The 15,116-nt window shown below is 48.4% G+C and overlaps 1 pseudogene; it reads right to left on the bottom strand.

The window, feature by feature from the left end:
• Window positions 1-14,026: 14,026 nt before the first annotated feature.
• Window positions 14,027-14,610, bottom strand: LOC125517519 (annotated as a pseudogene).
• Between the last annotated feature and the right edge of the window lie 506 nt (window positions 14,611-15,116).

Raw genomic sequence — 15,116 nt, 5'->3', positions numbered from 1 at the left:
ATGCTTGTTTGTCATGCCTGCTACTGCTTAGAGTTGAGTCAGGTCTGATTCATCGGGGATGGATCGGAGGTGTGTAAACATGTCCTACTGTGTGTGAGTTAAGTGTGTGAACACGATTTGGTAAAGGTAGCGGTGAGAGGCCATGTAGGAGTACATGGTGGGTTGTCTCATTGAAACCGTCCTTAGGAACTGAGTTCTGTGTTTGTGATCCATGAAACAGTTACTACCACGCATTGGGCCCGAAACCAATGGACCCTCTCGGCTTCTTGATCACCCTTGTCCTCTGTCCAGGAGTAGCAACTAGTTTCTGGTGTTTATAGGATATGTGTTGGCGGCCGTGCGTAGCGCTGACCCTAGGGGTGGGCTGTGATGCGGTAGATACACCGTGGCATGGTGTACCGGGCGCTCATTTGGTGTCTCGGGAACCCTGTTCACATCGTTCGGGGCCGTATGTGGAAACCTCGGCCGGACTCCCTGCGGATGGAACCTGGATAGGCGATAAACCTGGACTGGAGACTTGAGTGTTTAGGTAGGCCATGGCCGACACCCTCGTTGGGATTCCGCTTGAAGGTTGCCGAGTACATGTCGTGTAAACGGCGGTAAGTGGTGAGAGCGTGTGTGAAGAAGTACACCCCTGCAGGGTTAACATCATCTATTCGAATAGCCATGTCCGCGGTAATGGACTTCTGGGTTGCCTATAACAGTTCATAGACAAGTGAAAGTGGATACTCTAAAACTCGCAAGATAAGTGTGAGTGCTATGGATGGCCTTCTCGTAGTTAGACGGGAGTGGATCCATAGTGGTGTATTGATTGGTGAATATGTGGACTCGTGTGCGCCACCTCAAAAGAGTTTCTTGCAGTCGTAGTTCAGGTTAGCCACTGAGTCAAAGCTGGCTTGCTGTAGTTAAACTCCACCCCCCCCCTTGTTGATACCGATGCATATGTAGTTTAGGACTGATGTAAGTCTTGCTGAGTACCTTTGTACTCACGTTTCCTTAATTTATGTTTTGCAGAGAGAGATTTCAGTCTTGCTAGTAGTTCCGCGTGGACTTCGATGTTTAGCTTGATACCTCAGCTACAATCTTGTGCCCTCGGCAGGATCTGGTAGATAGTCAGGCTTCTTAGCCTCTTTCATTTGTAGATGTCTGTTCTCAGACATGTTAAGCTTCCGCATGTGCTTTGATTTGTATGCTCTGAATGTTGGGTCATGAGACCCATGTTTGTAATATCTCGCTCCTCGGAGCCTAATGAATAAATACTGGAGTCGTAGAGTTATGTTGTGATGCCATGTTGTATTTACACATATCAAGCATATTGTGTGTATGATTGAAATGCTTGCTATGTGTGGGATCCGACAATCTAGTTGTTTATCCTTGGCAGCCTCTCTTATGGGGAAATGTAGTCTAGTGCCTCCTTGAGCCATAGTAGTCCGCTACAGCCCGGTTCACCGGAGTCCTGCTAGCCTAGCACTACTGCTCAGGACACTTGACTGGCCGGCATGTGTTTCACTTTGTTCCTGTGTCTGTCCCTTCGGGGAAATGTCACGCGGTGACATCCGGAGTCCTGCCTAGCCTGCTATAGCCCGGGTTCCCGGAGTCCTGTTAGCCCAGTGCTACAGCCCGGATTCACACGCTGCTGACCGACACGTTCGAAGTTGATTCATGTATGCCTGTCCCCATGGGTTAGTGCCGCTTTGAGTTCACGACTAGCCATGTCGGCCCGGGTTCTCTGTCATATGGATGCTAGCGACACTATCATATACGTGAGCCAAAAGGTGCAAACGGTCCCGGGCCATGGTAAGGTGACACCCGTGGGAATACCGTGCGTGAGGCCGCAAAGTGATATGAGGTGTTACCGGCTAGATCGATGTGACTTGGAATCGGGGTCCTGACAGCAATGCAATCGCGCAGTAATACTTTACTTTATCACTAAACGGTAGCGATAGTCGTGGAAGCATAAGATTGGCGAGACGACAACGATGCTACGATGGAGATCAAGGTGTCGTGCCGGTGACGATGGTGATCATGACGGTGCTTCGGAGATGGAGATCACAGGCACAAGATGATGATGGCCATATCATATCACTTATATTGATTGCATGTGATGTTTATCTTTTATGCATCTTATCTTGCTTTGATTGACGGTAGCATTATAAGATGATCTCTCACTAAAATTTTCAAGAAGTGTTCTCCCTGAGTATGCACCGTTGTGAAAGTTCTTCGTGCTGAGACACCACGTGATGATCGGGTGTGATAGGCTCTACGTTCAAATACAACGGGTGCAAAACAGTTGCACACGCGGAATACTCAGGTTATACTTGACGAGCCAAGCATATACAGATATGGCCTCGGAACACGGAGACCTAAAGGTCGAGCGTGAATCAGATAGTAGATATTATCAACATAGTGATGTTCACCAATGAAACTACTCCATCTCACGTGATGATCGGACATGGTTTAGTTGATTTGGATCACATGATCACTTAGAGGATTAGAGGGATGTCTATCTAAGTGGGAGTTCTTTAAGTAATTTGATTAATTGAACTTAAATTTATCATGAACTTAGTACCTGATAGTATCTTGCTTATGTATGTTTGATTGTAGATAGATGGCCCGTGCTGTTGTTCCGTTGAATTTTAATGCGTTCCTTGAGAAAGCAAAGTTGAAATATGATGGTAGCAATTACACGGACTGGGTCCGTAACTTGAGGATTATCCTCATTGCTGCACAGAAGAATTACGTCCCGGAAGCACCACTGGGTGCCAGGCCTGCTGCTGGAGCAACACGAGATGTTATGAACGTCTGGCAGAGCAAAGCTGATGACTACTCGATAGTTCAGTGTGGCATGCTTTACGGCTTAGAATCGGGACTTCAACGACGTTTTGAACGTCATGGAGCATATGAGATGTTCCAGGAGTTGAAGTTATTATTTCAAGCAAATGCCCGAATTGAGAGATATGAAATCTCCAATAAGTTCTATAGCTGCAAGATAGAGGAGAACAGTTCTGTCAGTGAGCATATACTCAAAATGTCTAGGTATAATAATCACTTCATTCAGATGGGAGTTAATCTTCCAGATGATTGCATCATTGACAGAATTATCCAATCACTGCCACCAAGCTACAAGAGCTTCGTGATGAACTATAATATGCAAGGGATGAACAAGACTATTCCCGAACTCTTCGCAATGCTAGAAGCTGCGGAGGTAGAAATCAAAAAGGAGCATAAAGTGTTGATGGTCAACAAGACCACTAGTTTCAAGAAAAAGGGCAAAGGGAAGAAGAAGGGGAACTTCAAGAAAAACGGCAAGCAAGTTGCTGCTCAAGAGAAGAAACCCAAGTCTGGACCTAAGCCTGAAACTGAGTGCTTCTACTGCAAGCAGACTGGTCACTGGAAGCGGAACTGCCCCAAGTATTTGGCGGATAAGAAGGATGGCAAGGGGAACAAAGGTATATGTGATATACATGTTATTGATGTGTACCTTACTAATGCTCACAGTAACACCTGGGTATTTGATACTGGTTCTGTTGCTAATATTTGCAACTCGAAACAGGGACTACGGATTAAGCGAAGATTGGCTAAGGACGAGGTGACGATGCGCGTGGGAAACGCTTCCAAAGTCGATCTGATCGCGGTCGGCACGCTACCTCTACATCTACCTTCGGGATTAGTATTAGACCTAAATAATTGTTATTTGGTGCCAGCGTTGAGCATGAACATTATATCTGGATCTTCTTTAATGCGAGACGGTTATTCATTTAAATCAGAGAATAATGGTTGTTCTATTTATATGAGTAATATCTTTTATGGTCATGCACCCTTGAAGAGTGGTCTATTCTTATTGAATCTCGATAGTAGTGATACACATATTCATAATGTTGAAGCCAAAAGATGCAGAGTTGATAATGATAGTGCAACTTATTTGTGGCACTGCCGTTTAGGACATATCGGTGTAAAGCGCATGAAGAAACTCCATACTGATGGACTTTTGGAGCCACTTGATTATGAATCACTTGGTACTTGCGAACCGTGCCTCATGGGCAAGATGACTAAAACACCGTTCTCCGGTACAATGGAGAGAGCAACAGATTTGTTGGAAATCATACATACAGATGTATGTGGTCCAATGAATATTGAGACTCGTGGCGGATATCGTTATTTTCTCACCTTCACAGATGACTTAAGCAGATATGGGTATATCTACTTAATGAAACATAAGTCTGAAACATTTGAAAATTTCAAAGAATTTCAGAGTGAAGTTGAAAATCATTGTAACAAGAAAATAAAGTTTCTACGATCTGATCGTGGAGGAGAATATTTGAGTTACGAGTTTGGTGTACATTTGAAGCAATGCGGAATAGTTTCGCAACTCACGCCACCCAGAACACCACGGCGTAATGGTGTGTCCGAACGTCGTAATCGTACTTTACTAGATATGGTGTGATTTATGATGTCTCTTACTGATTTACCGCTATCGTTTTGGGGTTATGCTTTAGAGACGGCCGCATTCACGTTAAATAGGGCACCATCGAAATCCATTGAGACGACACCTTATGAACTATGGTTTGGCAAGAAACCAAAGTTGTCGTTTCTGAAAGTTTGGGGCTGCGATGCTTATGTGAAAAAGCTTCAACCTGATAAGCTCAAACCCAAATCGGAGAAATGTGTCTTCATAGGATATCCAAAGGAAACTATTGGATACACCTTCTATCACAGATCCGAAGGCAAGACTTTTGTTGCTAAATTCGGAAACTTTCTGGAGAAGGAGTTTCTCTCGAAAGATGTGAGTGGGAGGAAAGTAGAACTTGATGAGGTAACTGTACCTGCTCCCTTATTGGAAAGTAGTACATCACAGAAAACTGTTTCTGCGACACCTACACCAATTAGTGAGGAAGCTAATGATAATGATCATGAAACTTCAGGACAAGATACTACTGAACCTCGTAGATCAACCAGAGTAAGATCCGCGCCAGAATGGTACGGTAATCCTGTTCTGGAAATCATGCTGCTAGATCATGATGAACCTACGAACTATGAAGAAGCGATGGTGAGCCCAGATTCCGCAAAATGGCTTGAAGCCATGAAATCTGAGATGGGATCCATGTATGAGAACAAAGTATGTACTTTTGTTGACTTGCTCGATGATCGGCAAGCAATTGACAATAAATGGATTTTCAAGAAGAAGACTGACGCTGACGGTAATATTACTGTCTACAAAGCTCGACTTATCGCAAAAGGTTTTCGACAAGTTCAAGGGGTTGACTACGATGAGACCTTCTCACCCGTAGCGATGCTTAAGTCTGTCCGAATCATGTTAGCAATTGCCGCATTTTATGATTATGAAATTTGGCAGATGGATGTCAAAACTGCATTCCTGAATGGATTTCTGGAAGAAGAGTTGTATATGATGCAACCGGAAGGTTTTGTCGATCCAAAGGGAGCTAACAAAGTGTGCAAGCTCCAGCGATCCATTTATGGACTGGTGCAAGCCTCTCGGAGTTGGAATAAACGCTTTGATAGTGTAATCAAAGCATTTGGTTTTATACAGAATTTCGGAGAAGCCTGTATTTACAAGAAAGTGAGTGGGAGCTCTGTAGCATTTCTGATATTATATGTAGATGACATATTACTGATTGGAAATGATATAGAATTTTTGGATAGCATAAAGGGATACTTGAATAAGAGTTTTTCAATGAAAGACCTCGGTGAAGCTGCTTACATATTAGGCATAAAGATCTATAGAGATAGATCAAGACGCTTAATTGGACTTTCACAAAGCACATACCTTGACAAGATTTTGAAGAAGTTCAAAATGGATCAAGCAAAGAAAGGGTTCTTGCCTGTGTTACAAGGTGTGAAGTTGAGTCAGACTCAATGCCCGACCACTGCAGAAGATAGAGAGAAAATGAAAGATGTTCCCTATGCTTCAGCCATAGGCTCTATCATGTATGCAATGCTGTGTACCAGACTTGATGTGTGCCTTGCTATAAGTTTAGCAGGGAGGTACCAAAGTAATCCAGGAGTGGATCACTGGACAGCGGTCAAGAACATCCTGAAATACCTGAAAAGGACTAAGGATATGTTTCTCGTATATGGAGGTGACAAAGAGCTCATTGTAAACGGTTACGTTGATGCAAGCTTTGACACTGATCCGGACGATTCTAAATCGCAAACCGGATACGTGTTTACATTAAATGGTGGAGCTGTCAGTTGGTGCATTTCAAAACAAAGCGTCGTGGCGGGATCTACATGTGAAGCAGAGTACATAGCTGCTTCGGAAGCAGCAAACGAAGGAGTCTGGATGAAGGAGTTCATATCCGATCTAGGTGTCATACCTAGTGCATCGGGTCCAATGAAAATCTTTTGTGACAACACTGGTGCAATTGCCTTGGCAAAGGAATCCAGATTTCACAAGAGAACCAAGCACATTAAGAGACGCTTCAATTCCATCCGGGATCTAGTCCAGGTGGGAGACATAGAGATTTGCAAGATACATACGGAGCTGAATGTAGCAGACCCGTTGACTAAGCCTCTTCCACGAGCAAAACATGATCAGCACCAAAGCTCCATGGGTGTTAGAATCATTACTGTGTAATCTAGATTATTGACTCTTGTGCAAGTGGGAGACTGAAGGAAATATGCCCTAGAGGCAATAATAAAGTTATTATTTATTTTCTTATATCATGATAGAAGTTTATTATTCATGCTAGAATTGTATTAACCGGAAACATAATACATGTGTGAATACATAGACAAACAGAGTGTCACTAGTATGCCTCTACTTGACTAGCTCGTTAATCAAAGATGGTTATGTTTCCTAACCATTGACAAAGAGTTGTCATTTGATTAACGGGATCACATCATTAGTTGAATGATCTGATTGACATGACCCATTCCATTAGCTTAGCATCCGATCGTTTAGTATGTTGCTATTGCTTTCTTCATGACTTATACATGTTCCTATGACTATGAGATTATGTAACTCCCGTGTGCCGGAGGAACACTTTGTGTGCTACCAAACGTCACAACGTAACTGGGTGATTATAAAGGTACTCTACAGGTGTCTCCAAAGGTACATGTTGGGTTGACATATTTCGAGATTAGGATTTGTCACTCCGATCGTCGGAGAGGTATCTCTGGGCCCTCTCGGTAATGCACATCACTTAAGCCTTGCAAGCAATGCAACTAATGAGTTAGTTGGGAGATGATGTATTACAGAACGAGTAAAGAGACTTGCCGGTAACGAGATTGAACTAGGTATTGGATACCGACGATCGAATCTCGGGCAAGTAACATACCGATGACAAAGGGAACAACGGTTGTTATGCGGTCTGACCGATAAAGATCTTCGTAGAATATGTAGGAGTCAATATGGGCATCCAGGTCCCGCTATTGGTTATTGACCGGAGACATGTCTCGGTCATGTCTACATTGTTCTCGAACCCGTAGGGTCCGCACGCTTAAGGTTTCAATGACAGTTATATTATGAGTTTATACGTTTTGATATACCGAAGGTTGTTCGGAGTCCCAGATGTGATCACGGACATGACGAGGAGTCTCGAAATGGTCGAGACATAAAGATTTATATATTGGACGGCTATATTCGGACACCGGAAGTGTTCCGGATGATTTCGGAGAAAACCGGAAAGCCGGAGGGTTACCGGAACCCCCCCGGGAGAAGTAATGGGCCATACGGGCCTTAGTGGAGAGAGAGAGGGGCAGCCAAAGGTGGGCCGCGCGCCTCCTCCCCCCTGGTCCGAATTGGACTAGGAGAGGGGGGGGGGGGCGGCGCCCCCCTTTCCTTCTCCCTCCCCACTTCTTTCCCCCTCCTAGTAGGAGTCCTACTCCTACTAGGAGTCCTACTCCTACTAGGAGGAGGACTCCTCCTTGGCGCGCCATAGGGGCCGGCCGGCCTCCTCCTCTCTTGAACCTTTATATACGGAGGCAGGGGCACCCCAGAAACACACAAGTTGATCCACGTGATCATATTCTTAGCCGTGTGCGGCGCCCCCTGCCACCATAATCCTCGATAATATTGTAGAGGTGCTTAGGCGAAGCCCTGCGACAGTAGTACATCAAGATCATCACCACGCCGTCGTGCTGACGGAACTCTTCCCCGACACTTTGCTGGATCGGAGTCCGGGGATCGTCATCGAGCTGAACGTGTGCTAAAACTCGGAGGTGCCGTAGTTTCGGTGCTTGATCGGTCGGGCCGTGGAGACGTACGACTACATCAACCAAACGCTTCCGTTGTCGATCTACAAGGGTACGTAGATCACACTCTCCCCTCTCGTTGCTATGCATCACCATGATCTTGCGTGTGCGTAGGAAATTTTTTGAAATTACTACATTCCCCAACAACTTCTTGTATGAGTCTACTTTTGTGAAGGCTTTGAGTGATATGGCACTACTATAGAGCCGGCAACGGCGAAAAGCTCCTTTGGTGCACGGCGTCCACTAGTATGCTTATCAGCGTCATTGGTTTGCATGTGGATCATCATCTAGTATTTAATGATCAATGTATAAGGAAGCTGCAGCTGATTTTCATCTGGCAGTATTCATCGCGTAATGCAGCACCTTGGTCCTGGATTCATCCACCTCACGTAGCATATGTCCCACGAGCCAGCTCCTTATTAGGTCAGAATCTGGAACTGGTTACATTTTGTACCAACTCGATGCACAGGTACAAGATCGACACATTAGGCTACATTAGGCTGGCCTCTGTCACACATTTATCTTGAGGAGCAATTAATGCACCTGAGCAATTAACTTGCCAGTTCAATAGTTTTTTTAGTTGTCATGCAATCACTAGTGGATAATTAGTTCGTCAATTTACCTAACCATGGTGTACTAATCGGACAACTGCGTACAGTTTATATGCACCCCAATTACATGCATCCATTGCTAATCGACTAATTGAAGCATGCATTTGCATTTAAGTGCTAATCATGTCATTTTTAACTTCTCGTGCCGCAAATTGCCTCGACGCTCGCTCATTATATATGCAGCACTGTAACCTTTTTTTATTTGATCAGACAATCCTTATCATCTCACCATCACGCGCTCTCAAATCATTTACTGTTCTTCTCCCCCCTCCCCACCTCTCACCTATCGGAAACGCTCACGGCGGCGCTCAAGATCAAAATCTCCAGGGATCCCACCGCCACCGCCGCTGGCACACAATCAACACTTTGCGGCCACTTTCTCAATAGCTCGGATGCTTCCCCCCCCCCCCCCCCCCCCCTCTTCGTGGCTCTGCTGGTGAGCTGAACCAGCCATCAATCTTGTGTACGATGAGTTTGACATGCACATGATCTAGGGTTTCAAAGCTTTTGCACCAAAGGGGATTGTTTGGAACTGTTTATGCAAGACGTGTCTCCTCACTCGAACGGCTGGTGGTAGCATATTTATGGCATCGTTGTCACGGCCGTCCTTCGGCCTGTCTTCGGACCTATATAAGCCAAAACAGATGCACACACAGAGTCAGCAGTTACGCAGCCCAATCCGCCCGCACACTCGAATACTCGCCCGAAACAGTATGCATGCACCACATGTCTCGCAAAATATATATACTATATAAGATAAAGTCAGGCCATGAGCTGCATGCACGCATGCACATTTACCAGCCCGCCATCTTGATCGGCCCCAGCCATTCTTCTTAACTCCATGCCCTCATTTTGCATATAGTACCAACATGTCACAAACCGTATCACATGCAAGCGCCAGCACACAAAATATCCCCGCCCCCTAAACAAACACCACCCAACATCTTGTTTACACCACCACACTGTCAAGTTCTCAAGAAACACTTCCAAGTTCTCAAGAAACTAGCTGTTGATCTATGATGGGAAAAAAAAGGAAATCAAGCTCAATTAGAAGAATTCCATATTGCAAGAACATAGCTTCAAAATTGATACCTTAGTTGCCCCTCCATGTCGACGAACTCCATATTTCTGTCGATCATGCAATAGATCCAACCGAAACACCAAGAGCTTTCGGTTTACGTTTTTGCTTTTATGTGCCACACCTGGGCTGGCTATATTAAGAGGTGCGAAATGCATGGGCCCGGGCTAAAACAACACACACGTAAAATGTTGGCCAGGTACTTATGGGGTCATATCATCTACCACATGCAAGCATACCTGAGCCGATTCTCGCATAGGATGCCATCATGCTGGGTACAAGTGATAATGCAAACCGGGTGCCGGACACACCATACTGGACCACAACCTGAGTATATAGTACCATCGACATGTAGTATATGTCCCACGTATTGTTCCTACATTACAGGCTGTCGCTGGTTCCTCGCATCACGATGCATGCAGTGCACGATGAGGATAAAGTGCGCCAATGCCGCCGTGCACTGAAAGTGCGCTCCGCGGCAACGGGCTCTTCTATTAGCCATGCTCTTATGCAAGGAGTAGGCACGTATTTTTTCTGGAACCTGGGCGTGAGCATTTAGGACTCTTTTTTTTTGTGCATGTCTAATCTTTCATGGACGTGGGAGCTTAGGACTTTTTTTTTGCATGTGCAAGTTCAATGAGTTTCACGTATGTGGCGAGAATTGATTTTTCTTTACGTGAGTTTTTTTACGCGTGGATTTCATCCCTACGTACATGTTGTTTTCTTCTATAATAAGGCATAGTCTTTAGCATATCTTAACCATTAAATTTAATATCGAACGGTTATATTAATTTTAATGACGTGGATTAATGTAGATGCTCGAAAGGTGCATCCAATTAGTAAATATAAATATTTATACTAATTCAGGTGAAAACGGTAATTCAGTGAAAATATGAAAACTTACCACCAGAGCCACCGGATGATACATGGACGGATTAGATAGGAGGTGGGATGCCCGATAGCCACTTAAACGTATTTACACGAAACACCTTGCTATACACCACAGCTGCAACACCCTTCGTCTTTTCCTCTCCCTCCTCATGTGCTGCCGGCGAATCCGGGGAACCAGAGTGTGGAAGGGTTGAGGTACTTGCCAGCGACTGCGCTAGCATGAATTCAACGTCGTGCACGTGGTCTTGCTGGTGGATCCGGCAAATCTGGTGAAGACCACGACGAATGCCGGAGCAGCGGCCGCGGCGGCGATGGATGCTTAACGGAGCACGAGCCTGACATGGTTGAGTAGCTCATGCACCTAGCGATAGCAACGCCTCCTTTGGAACCCTGCCTGCCCACCGCCCGCCGGCCCAGCCGGTGCGTTGACCGCACCCTCAGGCGGTTCCTCTTCCCCCGTGAACGCCCCCGTCGGGGACGGGCATCCAAATTCTTGGTGGTGACCGTAATTTATTCATGGCAGCTTCTAGCCCCCTTCTAATTGGTTTGATTATAGTCTCATACTGTATGGCTGGCTGGCTGTAGACAATTGGTGCAACTCACGATATATTCATCGGGTGAGTATGCACGTATATATATATATAGGTACAAGGGGAGTCTAGACCTCAACTATACAAGGAAGGAGGTAGACTTGTTGTACTAGAAACACACATGGAATATACATCTCAACACCACCCCCCCCCCCCCCCCCCCCCCCCCCCCCCCCCGCGCAGTCGAAGCGTCGCTACGGCCGACGCAAAGGCTGGATCGAAACTCCTCGAAAGGGGCCGTAGGCAACCCCTTGGTCATGATGTCTGCAAACTGTTGGGAAGTAGGGACGTGGAGAACACGAACATGACCAAGAGCTACCTGTTCCCGAACAAAATGAATATCCAGCTCAATATGCTTGGTGCGACGATGATGAACCGGGTTGGCGGAGAGATAAACCGCGGAGACGTTGTCACAGTAGACAATCGTGGCCATGTCGACAGGACAAAAGAGCTCATGAAGAAGTTGACGAAGCCAGGAGCACTCTACAAAAACATTAGCCACCGCTCGATACTCCGCCTCAGCGCTGGAGCGACAAATAGTGGGCTGCCGTTTAGACGACCAAGAGATCAAGGACGGTCCAAAATAAACACAGTACCCCGAGGTGAAACGTCGCGTGTCGGGGCAGCCGGCCCAGTCAGCATCAGAGTAGGCGGTGATGTCCATAGCAGTAGAGGCATGAAGAGTCAATCTGAGATACATGGTGCCGCGGATGTAACGGAGAACACGTTTGACCGTGGTCCAGTGAGCATCACGAGGGGCATGCATGTGTAAGCAGACCTGCTAGACAGCATACTGAAGCTCCGGTCGTGTCAGTGTGAGATACTAAAGAGCGCCCATAATAGACCGATAAAACGAAGCATCCGGAGCAGGGGAGCCGTTAGTGGCAGAGAGCTTGGCCTTCGTGTCGATAGGCGTAGATGCGGGTTTGCAATTAAGCATCCCAACGCGATCAAGAAGCTCTTGAGCATACTTCCGCTGATGGAGAAAGAAGCCATCCGCACGGTGAACAACCTTGATGCCGAGGAAGTAGTGCAGAGGACCCGAGTCCTTAATGGCAAACTCAGCGCGAAGACGATTAGTAAGCTGTCGAAGGAGAGCACTAGGGCAAGCTGTCATGATGATGTCATCACCATAGAGCAACAGGTAGGCGGTAGCATCACCGTGTCGGTATATGAACAGCGAAGCATCTGAGCGTGTGGAGCGGAAGCGAGCTAATAAAGGAACTCTACGATGCGCTGGTACCAAACGCGGGGAGCCTTCTTGAGCCCGTACAAGGAGCGGGAAAGCGGACAAACATGCTCCGGATGAGTGTCATCGACGAACCCAGTCGGCTGTTGACAATACACCTGCTCCTCGAGATGACCATGGAGAAATGCGTTGGAGACGTCCATCTGATGCACCGGCCAAGCATGAGATATTGCGAGCTGAAGGACAGTGTGAATCGTCCCGGGCTTGACAACCGGGTCGAATGTATCCGTGAAGTCAATGCCAGCACGTTGTCGGAAACCCCAAACCACCGAACGGGCCTTATAGCGGTCGAGTGTGCCATCGGGGTGAAACTTATGCTTGAACACCCACTTCCTGGTAATGACGTTAGCGTGCCGAGGACGGGGAACGAGCTGCCAAGTGTCGTTGTGCTGTAAGGCCTCAAATTCCTCCTTCATCGCTGCGTACTAAAGTGGATCACGAAGAGCCATACTAGCGGAGGTCGGAAGAGGCGACAGAGACACGACCGAGTAGCGGAGACTCGGCCGATGAACTCCCATGCGTGCACGGGTAAGAGGGGCGGCGGGCTGTGTCACAGCGGCCAGAGCAGCTAGAACCGAGGGCGCCCCAGGCGTTGCGCCAGAAGATGACGGGCTGGGCGTCTGACTCGGTGAAAGTGCTGGTGAAGACGAAGGCGGCAAGCCCGGCGAAGCAGCCTGCGAAGCCGGCGTGCCCGGAGAGCCCGGCGTGGCCGGGGAGCCCGGCGTGGCAGACGAAGAAGCTGGCGTGGCCGGGGAGCCCGGCGTGGCAGACGAAGAAGCCGGCGTGGCCGGCGAGCCCGGCGTGGCAGACGAAGAAGCCGGCGTGGCCAGCGAGCCCAGCGAAGAGGTCGGTGTGGCTGGCAAGCCTGCCGAAGAGGCCGGCATAGCCGGCGAGCCCGATGCGTCCAGCGCAGAGGCCACCGTGCCTGTCGAGCCCAGCGAGGGGGCTGGCAAGGCTGGCGGGACAGGGGCCAGGGCAGCATGCCGGCAAGAGGAGCCAGGCAAGGCGACATCATCTCCCGTAGGTAGTGCCATCAACTGTTCCTGTGCAAAAGGAAAACAATGCTCGTCGAAGTAAACATGCCGAGAAGTGATGACACGGTGAGACACCGGATCATAACATCAGTAGACTTTAGAGCATCTCCAATACATGGTCCAAAATTTGGCGGCCCAAAATCAGAGATGTAAAATTTGGACCGTCAAAAAGTGCGTTTTGGAGCTTCGAAAAAAGCTCAACTCCAACAGATGGTCCTAATTGATGGTCCAAAATAGCAACTCCAATAGATGGTCCAAAATGAAGATGTAAAACGACATACTACTAGTGCATTCAACAGAGTTCAAACATCAAATTCAACATAGTTTCATACATCAACTTCAACTACTACTTATTCAAACTACTCCTCATCGGAGCTACAGAACTGCTCCCAGAACTCCTCCTTCGTCGTTTCATCGCCCCCCCCCCCTCCTCCTCAAAGTCTAGGCAGTCCTCCTCGGAAGAAGACTCGATGGGGATCACCGTCGAGGGACCGGACTCAGCCTCCTTCTTCGGCCCCTTCTTCTTCTGCTCCGCCTCATGCTTCCAGTAGTACTCCATCTCGGCCTGGACATACTCCGAATGCTCCCGAGAAAACCTCGCCATCGCCTCCTCATCGGTCTCGCCAGCACTGACGACAACCGACGGCTTCTTCTTCGTCTTCTTCTTCTTCTTCGTCATGATCTCCTTCATGTTGATGCCCTGCGGCACAAGCATCTCCGCTTCTGCCCGACTCTCGATCTCTGGAAAGTTGAGGTGCGACCGAGGCCTCTCGGTACGCCACACCGCCATGTCGTAGGCACGCGCGGCCTCGTGGGCGGAGGGGTACGTACCGATCCACCAACGCCTTCCGGCGTCGGAAAACTCCACACCCCAGTTGCCGGAGGGCTTCTGCCTCACGCGGAAGAAGCCCGACTTTCCCTTCGGCGTCTTCTTCGGCGCCATCGGGAGCGGCATGCGGCCGGGGCGGTGGAGGACGGAGCCGGGCGGGGCGGTGCTTCGAGGCGGCGGTGGCGAAGCTGCGGGGCGGTGGTGGCGGGCGGGGCGGTGGCAGAGCTGCGGGGCGGGCGGGCGACGACGCGGCGTGGAAACAGCAGCGGGCGGCGGGGCCGGATCCGCGGCGGGCGGGCGGCGGGGCGGCATGGAAACATCGGCGGGGGGCGGGGCGGCGCCGGATTTGATGCGGGCGGCGTGCGGCGGGGCGGTGGCGGGGTGCGGAGGCGGCGGGACGGCGACGGACGGGCGGGCGGGAACGGAAATGAAGTGGCGGTTGGGCGTTCGCCGACGGCGGCTGGTTTTGGACTAGATGCATCTCGTGATGTATATTTGCATCGTGAGGTGTTGCATTTTACATCACGAGGAGGCCGCGGTCCAAATTTTTTTGCATATGGACCGTCTATTGGAGCAGCGTTTTTTGCCCCAGATGGTCCAAAAGTTAGTTATTTTTACAT

This window comes from Triticum urartu, chromosome 6 (genome assembly GCF_003073215.2).
Source record: "Triticum urartu cultivar G1812 chromosome 6, Tu2.1, whole genome shotgun sequence".
In the NCBI taxonomy this organism is placed as follows: domain Eukaryota; kingdom Viridiplantae; phylum Streptophyta; class Magnoliopsida; order Poales; family Poaceae; genus Triticum; species Triticum urartu.
This window is presented reverse-complemented; position numbering and strand designations above follow the sequence as displayed.